This window comes from Nerophis ophidion, linkage group LG10 (genome assembly GCF_033978795.1).
Source record: "Nerophis ophidion isolate RoL-2023_Sa linkage group LG10, RoL_Noph_v1.0, whole genome shotgun sequence".
In the NCBI taxonomy this organism is placed as follows: domain Eukaryota; kingdom Metazoa; phylum Chordata; class Actinopteri; order Syngnathiformes; family Syngnathidae; genus Nerophis; species Nerophis ophidion.
In genome coordinates this window covers 36,579,396-36,594,221 of record NC_084620.1, presented here as the reverse complement: position 1 = coordinate 36,594,221, position 14,826 = coordinate 36,579,396, and the positions used below count along the sequence as shown (strand labels likewise).

The 14,826-nt window shown below is 41.9% G+C and overlaps 1 long non-coding RNA gene across 1 annotated transcript in view; it reads left to right on the top strand.

Annotated features, from left to right (window-relative positions):
* Positions 1-3,525: 3,525 nt before the first annotated feature.
* LOC133559902 (uncharacterized) overlaps positions 3,526-14,826 on the top strand; it is a 39,131-nt gene continuing 27,830 nt past the window's right edge. The window contains exon 1 of the long non-coding RNA XR_009808320.1: positions 3,526-3,702. This is a non-coding gene — a long non-coding RNA (uncharacterized LOC133559902). The remainder of the gene's footprint in view (positions 3,703-14,826) is intronic.

Below are 14,826 nucleotides of genomic sequence, written 5' to 3'. Positions count from 1 at the left end.
TAAGGACAAACTCGCAATAAGAAACATATGTTTAATGCATCCTAAGATTTGTTGTTAAAATAAAGCCAATAGTGCCATTTTTTGCGGTCTCCTTTATTTAGAAAAGTATCAAAAAGTACTAAAAAGTATCATTGGGATCAGGACAACACTAGTCACAGAAGTAAAAAAATAAGACTTTCACATTAATGAATTTTTGTTATTTAAATAGAACATCTTGGGAAGCCCCTCCATTCAATTACCTTTTCAGGTCATGTTCAAGCGCAGGCTTGCAGGGCTTACTTTCTCCCTCCCTTCATCGTCTCCCCGTCGACAGGGAATTGCATGCTTCTAATCCATCAATTAAGGATATCAGCGCATCGCTCTTCTGGCCCATTAGTGCTTGTATCATCACATGACCAAGTTTATAACCCTTCAACGCATCCAATCTCAGTCAGTGTGCTGTCAGACAATAATATGGACGGATTTATAATTTAAAAAGACTAATTTGTGTGGAACAAAAACAACTACAGTGGGGCAAAAAAGTATTTAGTAAGCCACCGATTGTGCAAGTTCTCCCACTTAAAATAATGACAGAGGTCTGTAATTTTCATCATAGGTACACTTTAACTGTGAGAGACAGAATGTGAAAAAAAATCCAGGAATTCACATTGTAGGAATTTTAAAGAATTTTTTTGTAAATTATGGTGGAAAATAAGTATTTGGTCAACTATTCAAAGCTCTCACTGATGGAAGGAGGTTTTGGCTCAAAATCTCACGATGCATGGCCCCATTCATTCTTTCCTTAACATGGATCAATCGTCCTGTCCCCTTAGCAGAAAAACAGCCCCAAAGCATGATGTTTCCACCCCCATGCTTCACAGTAGGTCTGGTGTTCTTGGGATGCAACTCAGTATTCTTCTTCCTCCTAACACGACGAGTTGAATTTATACCAATAAGTTCTATTTTGGTTTCATCTGACCACATGACATTCTCCCAATCCTCTGCTGTATCATCCATGTATCCATTTTGGTATACACTCAACTCGTCGTGTTTGGAGGAAGAAGAATACTGAGTTGCATCCCAAGAACACCATACCTACTGTGAAGCATGGGGGTGGAAACATCATGCTTTGGGGCTGTTTTTCTTCTAAGGGGACAGGACGATTGATCCGTGTTAAGGAAAAAATGAATGGGGCCATGTATCGTGAGATATTGAGCAAATAAATTCTTTAAAATTCCTACTATGTGAATTCCTGGATTTTTTTTCACATTCTGTTTCTCACAGTTGAAGTGTACCTATGATGAAAATTACAGACCTCTGTCATCATTTTAAGTGGGAGAACTTGCACAATCGGTTGCTGACTAAATACTTTTTTGCCCCACTTTATGTGCTACTCCTGACTCGTTTGCAATAATATAACAACACTTAAAGTTCACCCAAAAATTCCTAAATGCATGAAGTCCCTCCTTAGCAAGGACGCACAGGCAGGAAGACATCAATATTTCAGAAGTGAGGTGAGCAAGCCGTCTGATTGAATAGGAAGGCTACATTGCCTCTTTTTTGAAGTACGCCTCCTCCATGTGAAATATTTAAGTCGCGAACCGTCTGAGTCTGCTTGGCTTCCTCGCACAGAGACGCCACTTTCATGTCTGCACACCTGCGTTAAAATGTAATTACACACCAACCACTTCCTATTTAACATATTTACTAGTTTCACAGAGACACAGCATTATTTACCGCTGCTATGAATACAACCAAGCAAAGGTCAGTTCGCTTTTTTCTGTTCCTTTTTTTAATGTATTTAACAATTCTAACTTGCAAATGCTATAATTGCAAGTTAGAGGACTGCTTTTATTTGAAAAGAAGCTGGTATTTATGACATTTCTCACTGTATACAAGAAGTTAGAAGTGCAAATTAAAGTGGAGAAGAAAACAAGGCTCTCCTAGACCAGAGGTGGGACCAAGTCCTTGTTTTGTTCTCAAGTCTTTGCCCTCGAGTCCCGAGTCAAGATCGCCAAGTCCCCTACTCAGTGGCCGAGTGGTTAGAGTGTCCGCCCTGAGATCGGTAGGTTGTGAGTTCAAACCCTGGCCGAGTCATACCAAAGACTATAAAAATGGGACCCATTACCTCCCTGCTTGGTACACAGCATCCAAGATGAATGAATGAATGGTTTATTTTGAGCCATGCAAACAAAACAAGAGAATGAGAATGACATAAAATACAAAAAAAATATATAGATACATTATTTTTACACCTACATTGAAAACATTACATGTGACTAATCTTTTGTAGATGTCAAGATTGGCTCAAAAGGGAGTGGGAAGAAGTAAACTTATTAGGTCCCTCCCCCATACATATACAATATATATATATATAGAATATATAATACAATAATATATATAATATAATTCAATTCAGTGGTTGCTGCTATATATTGTCTATATAAAATACATTTAAATTCACACACACTTACATATATACATATGTACACACACATATGTACACAACACACACATATATACAATTTATATATATATACATATATATATATATATATATATATATATATATATATACACACATACATACACATGCATGTACCCAAAATATACACACACACACACACACACACACACACACACACACACACACACAAACACACACACACACACACACACACACACACACACACACACACACACACACACACACACACACACACCTAATATAAATAATATAAATATAATAGTATATATAATATACACTTTTGTCTAAACATTATTAACAGTTTATGGTGGCTATGGGAACAAGCTTTCATTTTGACTGTGATATTAGTGGTTAATAGTGGATCTGTGGCAGTGGAGCTACTGCCCCTGATCAACAGGACCTGAGGACCACTCTTGCTATGTGTCATATGCTGTTCATTAAAAGATCGCCAAGGCCCCTACTCAGTGGCCGAGTGGTTAGAGTGTCCGCCCTGAGATCGGTAGGTTGTGAGTTCAAACCCTGGCCGAGTCATACCAAAGACTATAAAAATGGGACCCATTACCTCCCTGCTCGGTACACAGCATCAAGGGTTGCAATTGGGGGTTAAATCACCAAAATGATTCCCGGCCGCAGCACTCCTGCTGCCCACTGTTGCTGCCCACTGCTCCCCTCACCTCCCAGGGGGTGATCTAGGGGATGGGTCAAATGCAGAGGACACATCTTACCACACCTAGTGTGTGTGTGACAATCATTGATACTTTAACTTTTTAACTTAAATCCAAAGTCAAGACTGGAAAGTCTTAAGTCAAATCCCAAGTCCTGTATTTTGAGTTACAAGTCCTTTCTGTCATGTTCTGTGGTCTGGATTAGGTTTTGTTATTTTTTGCTAGTTTTTGGACTCCATTAGTTCGTGTTTGCGATCCCTTTTTTGTTTTACTTTCCATGACGACTGATTAGTTTCACCTGTCTCATGTGTTTGGATCACGCACCTGCTCTAATCAGAGATTATTATTTAAGCCCGTTTTGCCAGTTAGTCGGGCTGGCGACATTGCCCTGTTTTGACTTTCCTTGCTATAGATCATGCTGTTCAATTCATGCCGTGTCCAGTGAGTCTTTTTGTTTCATGTCTATAGTCCTTGCTATTTGTTTCAATCCACAGTTTAGCAAGTTTTTTTCTGTCGTGAAGGGGGGGTTCTCCCAAGATGAAATTGGACTATACTAGACACGGCTTGAAGGTAGGAACATTATTTAATTATTCAGACTCAAAGTACTACAAAAAGCGCTCAAGGCGAAGGCACAGCTTAACGCAGAAAAAAAAAGCTAAGACTTAGAATAAACTATGGACATGAAACATGAAACTAAAAACATGAAGAAAAAAAAAACTAATATGATACTGTAGTTTAGTGGCTACAGTATCATAGCCACTAAACTGTGGGTATGATACTGTAAGTACAAATATGATGGCAAAAGTGATAGCAAAGAAGCAGTTTGCGAGATAAATATTAATACAGAAATGACAATGAGCATTATTAAACTACAGAAATGCCAATACCAACAGGAATAGCGTCATTGATAATGAACAATACCGACAATTTACCTCTATTATCAACAATACAGTTGTTCAAATGCAACAATACAAATACGTAACAATAACTAGAGATACAACATAATGCAGAAAAATGGAGGGGAAGAATAAGAAGCAACCTATATTAACCTTTTAGATTGTTGTAGTAACAGTAGGTTAAGCTTTGTCAGTGTGCCATGTGTTACCCTGTTTAACCTAGAGTAACAACGTTCATTTATGTTTGATGAAACATGATTATGTGCCTGAGTGTATGTATGTATATATATTTACTTGTATAAGTACAGTATGTGTACATGTCAGTACTGTATGTTTGTACAGTGAATGTACAAACATGAACGAATGTAGCCTCACTGATTTAACTACACAACAAATAAAAGTTACGCTACTTAGCCAATAAACAATTGTTTACATTCAAAACTTACCGTTGTTTGTGCAACTTCAAATGTTGAACGAAGTTGAAAGTTGTTGCGTCTCCGTCTGTAATCTTCGAACCGCATGTTTTGCATACTGCAATTCGTTTTTTGTTGACCAACTCGTAGTTTTAAAACCCAAACAAAACTATCTGTGGCATAAATATTCCTCACTGGGACGTCTTTGACAATTCTTCTTCGTTGGTTGTCCTGCAATTTGATTGGATGAATGCTGTGGGATGAAAACAACGTTGATTGGATGTTGTACTGACAGCACACACGCTGACAGACACACATGTGGAAGATGGAAGATACGGAGCGCTCCTGAATAACTTTTTAATCTGTGGTTTTTGGGGAAAGTAGCAAAAAAAGGCTCAAGTCCAAGTGAAGTCACAAGTCATTGATGTTAAAATCTAAGTCGAGTTGCAAGTCTCCATCTTTACATTTCATCAAGTCGAGTCTAAAGTCATCAAATTCATGACTTGAGTCTGACTCGAGTCCAAGTCATGTGACTCGAGTCCACACCTATGTCCTTGACCACATGGTCTTTAATTTGCACAAGACAGCAAAAACAGAACCAATGCTGTAATAGTGGTCAGACTTAAAGGCCTACTGAAACCCACTACTACCGACCACGCAGTCTGATAGTTTATATATCAATGATGAAATATTAACATTGTAACACATGCCAATACGGCCTTTTTAGTTTACTAAATTGCAATTTTAAATTTCCCACGAAGTATCCTGTTGAAAACGTCGTGGAAGGATGACGAGTATGATGACGCGTGCGCGTGACGTCACCGGTGGTAGCGGACATGTTCTTCAAGCCCGATCCAAGCTATAAGTAGTCTGCTTTAATCGCATAATTACACAGTATTCCGGACATCTGTGTTGCTGAATCTTTTGCAATTTGTTCAATTAATAATGCAGACGTCAAAGAAGAGAAGATGTGGGTGGGACGCGGTGTATTGCGGCTGCCTTTAGCAACACAAACACAGCCGGTGTTTCCTTGGTTACATTCCCGAAGGTGAAGCTTTACTATGGAACAGAGCGGTCAAGCGAACATGGTTCCCAACCACATGCCAACGGGCAGGTTTCGGTGAAAAAATTGTGCTAATAAAACGGCTCTTACCGTAGACATGAGCGGAGATTGCGTCCTCCTGCAGCTGCGGACTATTACCTCCTCCCAACGGAGACCCTGGTGGTCACCACACCCGTGGCCACACCCCTCCGACTTTCAGGTACCATATAATCTCACTAAAACACTAGTAACACAATAAGCAGATAAGGGATTTTCCAGAATTATTCTAGTAAATATGTCCAATGACATCTGAATCACTCCCACTGCCCTTGCCTTTTTTTTTTTTTCTGGTCCTTCACTCTCACGATCCTCATCCACGAATCTTTCATCCTCGCTCAAATTAATGGGGAAATCGTCGCTTTCTCGGTTCGAATCGCTCTCGCTGCTGGTGGCTATGATTGTAAACAATGTGGGGATGTGAGGAGCTCCACAACCCGTGCATCACGCGCACATCATCTGCTACTTCCGGTACAGTCAAGGCTTTTTTATGAGCGACCAAAAGTTGCGAACTTTATCGTGGATGTTCTCTACTAAATCCTTTCAGCAAAAATATGGCAATATTGCGAAATGATCAAGTCTGACACATAGAATGGACCTGCTAACCCCGTTTAAACAAGAACATCTCATTTCAGTAGGCCTTTAATACATGATGAGATTTTTTGTAAACAGTAGAATGGAATGGGTTTAATATGATGTCGGTCCAGCTTTTGCAGCTATCACAGCTGCAACTCTTCTGGGAAGACTGTCCACAAGGCTGTGGAGTGTGTCTACAGGAATTTTCGGCAATTCTTCCAAAATCGCATTTCTGAGGTCACACACTGATGTTGGTCGAGAAGGCCTAGCTCTCAGTCTCCGTTCTAATTCATCCCTAAGGCGTTGTACAAACCCTGTTTCCATATGAGTTGGGAAACTGTGTTATATGTAAATATTAACAAAATACAATGATTTGCAGATCCTTTTCGACCCATATTCAATTGAATACACTACAAAAACAAGATATTTGATGCTTAAACTCATAAACATTTTTTTTTTTTTTGCAAATAATAATTAACTTAGAATTTCATGGCTGCAACACGTGCCAAAGTAGTTGGGAAAGGGCATGTTCACCACTGTGTTACAACACCTTTTCTTTTAACAACACTCAATAAATGTTTGGGAACTGAGGAAACTAATTGTTGAAGCTTTGAAAGTGAAATTATTTCCCATTCTTGTTTTATGTAGAGCTTCAGTCGTTCAACAGTCCGGGGTCTCCGCTGTCGTATTTTACGCTTCATAATGTGCCACACATTTTCGATGGGAGACAGATCTGGACTGCAGGCGGGCCAGGAAAGTACCCACAATTTTTTAGTATGAAGCCAGGCTGTTGTAACACGTGGCTTGGCATTCTTTTGCTGAAATAAGCAGGGGCATCCATGATAACATCATATGTTGCTCCAAAACCTGTATGGACCTTTTAGCATTAATCGTGCCGTCACAGATGTGTAATGCACCCCCATACCATCACAGGTGCTGGCTTTTGAACTTTGCGCCCATAACAATACGGATGGTTATTTTCCTCTTTGTTCCGGAGGACACCACGTCCTCTGTTTCCAAATATAACTTGAAATGTGGACTTGTCAGACCACAGAACACTTTTCCACTTTGCATCAGTCCATCTTAGATGAGCTCGGGCCCAGAGAAGCTGGCGGCGTTCCTCGGTGTTGTTGATAAATGGCTTTTGCTTCGCATAGTAGAGCTTTAACTTGCACTTACAGATGTAGTGACCAACTGTAGTTACTAACAGTGGTTTTATGAAGTGTTCCTGAACCCATGTGGTGATATCCTTTACACACTGATGTCAGTTTTTGATGCAGTACCGCCTGAGGGATCAAAGGTCCGTAATATCATCGCTTACATGCAGTGATTTTTCCAGATTCTCTGAACTTTTTGATGATTTTACGGACCGTAGATGGTAAAATCCCTAAATTCCTTGCAATAGCTCGTTGAGAAACGTTGTTCTAAAACTGTTCGACAATTTGCTTACAAAGTGGTGACCCTCACCCCATTCTTGTTTGTGAATTACTTAACATTTCATGGAAGCTGCTTTTATACCCTATCATGGCACCCACCTGTTCTCAATTAGCCTACACACCTGTGGGATGTTCCAAATAAGTGTTTGATGAGCATTCCTCAACTTTATCAATATTTATTGCCACCTTTCCCAACTTCTTTGTCAGGTGTTTAAATCGCCATGTAAAATCACTAAAGCTAATCGGTAGCATGTTTAAGGGAAATCCAAAGTAAATTAGCATTGAGCTAGCACATTTTGAAAAGCGGCACTTTTTTGAGCGCCTTCTTCTTGCTTGACTGCCAAGGTCTTAAGCTGGTGCCAACTTTTCAACCAGACGTGAACTCAAGTACAACAAAGGTGTTGAAATATGGTACTGTTGCATTTTAGGTGTAGCGGTACCCGGTACTACTGACAGACTTTGGTTGTTACCTATAGAAGTACTAAATAATTCTGTACCCACTTTTAATTGGACTTAGACAAACTTTACTGATCCACAAAGGAAATTGTTCCGCACAGTAGCTTAGTTACAAAGGATGGAAAGCGCAAGGATGAAAAGGATCGTACACACAAGGGCACCAAAAGACAGCGAAAACAAACGTTTTTTGTTGAGTCTACCTATGGCAAATACAATGTAAATTAGCATCGAGCTGGCAAAATTTGAAAAGTGGTGTTTTTTTGAGCGCCTTCTTTTTGCTTGACTGCCAATGTCTTAAGCTGGTGCCAACTTTGCAACCGGATGTGACGACAAGTACAACAAAAGGTATTGAAATATGGTAATGTTGCATTTTACGTGTATCTGTACCAGGTAGTACACACAGATTTTGGCTGTTACCTATAAAATTACTAAATTCTGTACCCACCCTTAGTTAGACTTACACAAACTTCATTGATCCACAAGTGAAATTTTTCCACACAGTAGCTCAGTTACAAAGGATGGAAAGGGTAAGGATGGAAAGGATCGCGCACACAAGGGCACAAAAAGACAGTGAAAACAAAAGGTTTTGTTGAGACTACCTAGTGGTTAAACTGTAAGTATTGCCTTTATTATTACACACCAGCTGTTTGATTGTAACATGCATCTTAGCATTAGTGTTGATTACCAAATTTGGAGGTGTTTAAATTGCCATGTAAAATCACTAAAGCTAATCGGTAGCATGTTTAAGGGAAATCCAAAGTAAATTAGCATCGAGCTAGCACATTTTGAAAAGCGGCACCTTTTTGAGGGCCTTCTTCTTGCTTGACTGCCAAGGTCTTAAGCTGGTGCAAACTTTGCAACCAGACGTGAAGTCAAGTACAACAAAGGTTTTGAAATATGGTACTGTTGCATTTTAGGTGTATCGGTACCCGGTAGTACTGACAGACTTTGGTTGTTACCTATAGAAGTACTAAATTCTGTACCCACTTTTAGTTGGACTTAGACAAACTTTAATGATCCACAAGGGAAATTGTTCCACAGAGTAGCTCAGTTAAAAAGGATGGAAAGCGCAAGGATGAAAACGAACGTGCACACAAGGGCACCAAAAGACAGCAAAAACAAAAGTTTTTTGTTGAGTCTACCTATGGCAAATCCAATGTAAATTAGCATCGAGCTAGCACATTTTGAAAAGTGGCGTTTTTTCGAGCGCCGCCTTCTTGCTTGACTGCCAAGGTCTTAAGCTGGTGCCAACTTTGCAACCGGATGTGACGTCAAGTACAACAAAAGGTATTGAAATATGGTAATGTTGCATTTTACGTGTACCGGTACCTGGTGGTACAAACAGACTTTGGCTGTTACCTTTAAAATTATTAAATTCTGTACCCACCCTTAGTTAGACTAAAACAAACTTTATTGATCCACAAGGGAAATTTTTCCACAAAGTAGCTCAGTTACAAAGGATGGAAAGGATCATGCACACACGGGCACAGAAAGAGAGAGAAAACAAAAGTAGTCAAAAAAATTACCACAGTTGAAATATAAAATACATTATTATTTACATATTATATATGCAAATACACAACTCAAAGAATGCTCTCCATGCATTTCTCTCCCCAAGTATTCCCAGTTGTATTCATCTAAGCAGAAAGATGGAATTACTGTAGTTGCGGTCCTCAACTGGAGCTCAACTGTCACCTCAGCTCCGGCATAGTGGAGCCAAATAAAGATGTGCTGACAATGTGCCAACTTCCCCTTGGAGACAGACAGTAGAAGTGGGAACTCTAAATTGCCTTGCCTCCCTCCATTTCCCACAATACCAGACGCTTCCTGCTCTACATCGTCCCCCTCCTCCTACCTACTTCACTTATTCCTCATCTTATCACCGCTCGGTTTTATATCATTGCACAGAAGTGAAGAGGGGTACGAGAAGCCGAGGAAAGGAGTAAAGGTCTCCCAGCTGAGGTAGTTGTTGTTGGCTGACTTGCCAGAACAGAGGCGAGTGTCTTTCCAGCTTTACTTTTTGAAGTTGAGCCCGAGGATTACCGCGCTTGCTTCCTCAGAAGTGGCAAACCTTTGTATGATTCCTGAGATTTAGGAGAAGGAGGAGAAGGAGGAAGGGCGGTAAAGCTAAAGCCTTTGGGAAACGGCTTCAGTCTACAGTGACAAAAGTGTAAGAAAGTGAGTGGGTGAGCCGCACTGATAGACATTCCTGATGAGAAGAGGGTCCGCCAATGGAAGGACTTATGAGTCTTTAAAGTCCAAAGTGAAGCAATGCAGCTGTCAGTAACAAAGACTTCACTGGTAGGTTGCAACCCAAAAGTGGATTGCGGAAACTAGTAAAATAAATGTATCAAAAATTTCGGAAAATGTCAGAGATCCCACAATAGTCTTTTGAAAGTGCGTTGCGCGAAATCGAGTTTAAAAGCCCTTTTAGGCCCCTGTTTACATTAAGCCGGACAACTCCATCTATCCATCCATTTTTCTACTGCTTATTCCCTTTGGGGTCGTGGGGGGCGCTGGTGCCTATCTCAGCTACAATCGGGCAAAAGGCAGTGTACACCCTGGACAAGTTGCCATCTCATCGCAGGTCCAACACAGATAGACAACATTCACACTCACATTCACACACTAGGGCCAATTCAGTGTTGCCAATCAACCTATCCTCAGGTGCATGTCTTTGGAAGTGGGAGGAAGCCGGAGTACCCGGAGGGAACCCATGCAGTCACGGGGAGAACATGCAAACTCCACACAGAAAGATCCCGAGCCTGGGATTGAACCCAGGACTACTCAGGACCTTCGTATTGTGTGGCAGACGCACTAACCCCTCTGCCACCGAGCTGCCCGCCGGACAACAACAAATAAGTATTTAGTCTAAGCCCTACTAACGCATCGTTTAAGGTCTCCTTGTTTGGATCATTTTTTACACGGGTAAGTGCGTCGTGTGTTTCTTGAATCTCCGGCTCTTAGCTTCCTAGGGACTCATCGACTGTTTACAAACTGAGTTCGGAGAGGAAGTGACGCCAGTAAGAACACGCCACAGCCAGGCGCTTGTGGCGCGTTCTAACTGGCGTCACTTCCTCTCTGAACATATGAGAAGGAAACGCGCGATTGCAGCTATTTTGGATACTACACATCTCAGACGGCAAAATTGCAATGTTGAGCGATGGTTTTGGATAAGGCCTGGAAGGGTTATGTTTTGAGTTATGAGTGAAGAGTGTGTTGTGCCAGAGGAACGGCAAGAGAATTTGGAATGTCCAGGTCAGCTGTGATTTTACTTGCCGAAAAACTTTGTCCGATTGTTGAAGGAGAGACAACGAGAATGCGGGCTCCCGTGGATGATATACAAAAAGGTAGCGTGTGCTTTGTATTACCTGGCCGACGAGTGAAGACTACGGAAAATATCGAATGCATTTGGACTGGCAAAGCAGACTGTATCAGTTATTGTCAGCCATGTATGTCGAGTGATTACTCAATATCTAGTTTAGTACGCCGTAACTATAGTGCAGCCATGAAGTGGTTGCGGCCGTCAACCTACTTGTGACCTAGTGGTTAAAGTGTCCGCCCTGAGATCGGTAGGTTGTGAGTTCAAACCCCGGCTCAGTCATACCAAAGACAATAAAAACAGGACCCATTGCATCCCTGCTTGGGATTCAGCATCAAGGGTTGGAATTTGGGGTTAAATCACCATAAATGATTCCCGGGCGCAGCACCCCTGCTGCTCACTGCTCCCCTCAATTCCCAGGGGGTGATCAAGGGGATGGGTCAAATGCAGAGGACACATTTCACCACACCTAGTGTGTGTGTGACAATCATTGGTACTTTAACTTAAACTTTAAGTATGACCATCAGTTTCAGCCTACAAGCACAGTGTCCTGACCAGATATCTAGATTCCTAGATTGATTGTTGTAAAAATGTTCTTTATCACATTACTTTCATACGTCCATTAAATATATGATTCATGAGTGATGGCTCAGGTGTGATTCACTACAATAGTCTAACAGGTGAGGCAAGCAAGGTATACTGTTAAGAGAAATGTGGCAATAGGCTACATTGAAGCAGAGGGTAAGAATACACTTCCAGGTCAGAGGTGACTATGACACGCGCATTTTTTTCCGCACATGCGTACTAGGTTGCATCTCGCCGGAGGGTCTTAAACAGTGACATTGTGTGAGTGTGGACATTGATAAGGTTAGGTGAGATATAGCATGGATAGCCTAAGGCCCCTGTTAACACTAACGGGGCCTTATGAGGGAGGCAAGTTGGGTGCCCGAAACCCCCCGCTCGGAAGCGGATGCCGGTTCAAGGTTCCGAAAGGCGAGCGGCCCACCGGGACGCGCCTGACGGCCTAAGGACTGCAGCGCGGCCATCGGTCGCGGAGCCCGCAGTGCCACCCGCGCCAAGGGGCGGGCCAGAGCCCGCCCCAAAGCCCTGGGACTTCTGCGTGTGTGTGTGTGTATCCCCGAAACCGCGCGGCTTCCCCGGGTCGGCTCCGCCGTCGGGCTGCAGCCCGTCCGTCGGTGGCGGAGCCCGGAATCGCCGCGCGCGCCAAGTGGTGGGTGGGGAGGGTGGCCCGAGGGCGAGACGGGGCCGAAACCCCGCCCGCCGAGCAGCCCTCCCTGCCACGAGGCCCTGAGACTTCACGGAGCGTTTTCTCTCTCTCCTCCGGTAATGATCCTTCCGCAGGTTCACCTACGGAAACCTTGTTACGACTTTTACTTCCTCTAGATAGTCAAGTTAGACCATCTTCTCGGCCTTTATCCAGGGTAAATCACACTTAACTTTATCCGTGTCCACATACAACAATGCCACTGTTTAAGAACCCCGCCCCCCTCCGTCTGCCGGCGCAACGCGACCTGGAACGCATGCGCGGAAAATGCGCAAGCCATAGTCAAACCCAGTGTTGCTTTGTGTGCAAATTCTTAATTTTAACTTATCTGAACAATATCCAGTGTTGTTGTATTTCAATTAACTGTAATCCAGTATGTTGTTGGCCCCTATTGTAGTGAATCACATCGGAGCCATCATAAATGGTAAATTGGTTGTACTTGTATAGCGCTTTTCTACCCCTTTTTAAGGAGCCCAGAGCGCTTTGACAGTATTTCCGCATTCTCCCATTCACACACACATTCACACACGGATGGCGGGAGCTGCCATGCAAGGCGCTCACCAGGACCCATCAGGAGCAAGGGTGAAGTGTCTTGCCCAAGGACACAACGGACGTGACTAGGATGGTAGAAGGTGGGGATTGAACCAGTAACCCTCAGATTACTGGCACAGCCACTCTACCAACTTCGCCACGCCGTCCATAAATTAATCAAATCCTTATTAGACAAGTTAACAATGTGATAGAGAACATTTTACATCAATCAAACTGGGTATCTAGTAGGGCTGTGAATCTTTGGGTGTCCCACGATTCGATTCAATATCGATTCTTGGGGTCATGATTCGATAATGTATCGATTTTTTCGATTCGATTCGATTCTCGATTCAAAAACAATTTTTTCCTGATCTAAAAGGATTCTGTATTCATTCAATACATAGGATTTCAACAAGATCTACCCCAGTCTGCTGACATGCAAGCAGAGTAGTAGATTTTTGTAAAAAGCTTTTATAATTGTAAAGGACAATTTTTATCAACTGATTGCAATAATGTAAATTTGTTTTAACTATTAAACGAACCAAAAATATGACGTATTTTATCTTTGTGAAAATATTGGACACGGTGTGTTGTCAAGCTTATGAGATGCGATGCAAGTGTAAGCCACTGTGACACTTTATTTTTATTTTTATAAATGTCTAATGATAATTTCAATGAGGGAGTTTTAATCACTGCTATGCTGAAATTATAACTAATATTAATACTGTTGTTGATAATATTCATTTTTGTTTCAATACTTTTGGTTTGTTTTGTGTCGTGTTTGTGTCTCCTCTCAATTGCTCTGTTTATTGCAGTTCTGAGTGTTGCTGGGTCAGGTTTTGTTTTAGAATTGGATTGCATTGTTATGGTATTGCTGTGTAGTGGTTTGTTGGATTGATTAAAAAATAAATAAATACATTAATTACAATTAACAAAAAAAAAAAATAATAAAATCGATTTAAAAAAAATTAGAATCGATTCTCAATCGCACAACATAAACGATTCGATTCATATTCGAATCGATTTTTCCCCACTCCCCTCGTATCTAGATATCTGGTCAGAATACTACTCACTCTTTTGCCTTCACCTTCATTGTCCATTTGTTTTTTGTGACTTTATATACTCTTGACCTCGACGTTGAGTCCGTGACATACATGGCGGACAATGACTGATACAGTCTGCTTTGCCAGTCCAAATGCATTCGCGATTTTCCGTAGTTAGTCTTCCCTCGACGGCCAGGTAATACAAAGCACACGCTACCTTTTTTTATCACATCCACGAAAGCCCGCATTCTCGTTGTCTCTCCTTCGACATATGGAAAAAGTTTTTCGTGCATTCGAAATTTCTCTTGTCGTCTTAGAAGTGTGGTATCCCAAATAGCTGCACTTTCTTCACTTAAGGTATTCATGTGTGATGTCCACAAGCGTCTGTACATGCAGAAGGAGAAAAACGGGCATTTCTGGTGGACTTGCCTCCACAATACCAGTGGTTACCTCCGAGCTACGAAACCGCTTTATTATGAAGTTGGCAGTGGCGTGTTCTTTCTGACGTCAGTTCCTGTGTGGGCATTTTTTTCTGTCAATGGAGCCACCCCCCCCCCCCCCCCCCCCCCCCCCCAATCTGGTTTCGATGTCATTTTCTGGTGTAAACGACAGCGAGCGACCTCACCTCCATCGGTGG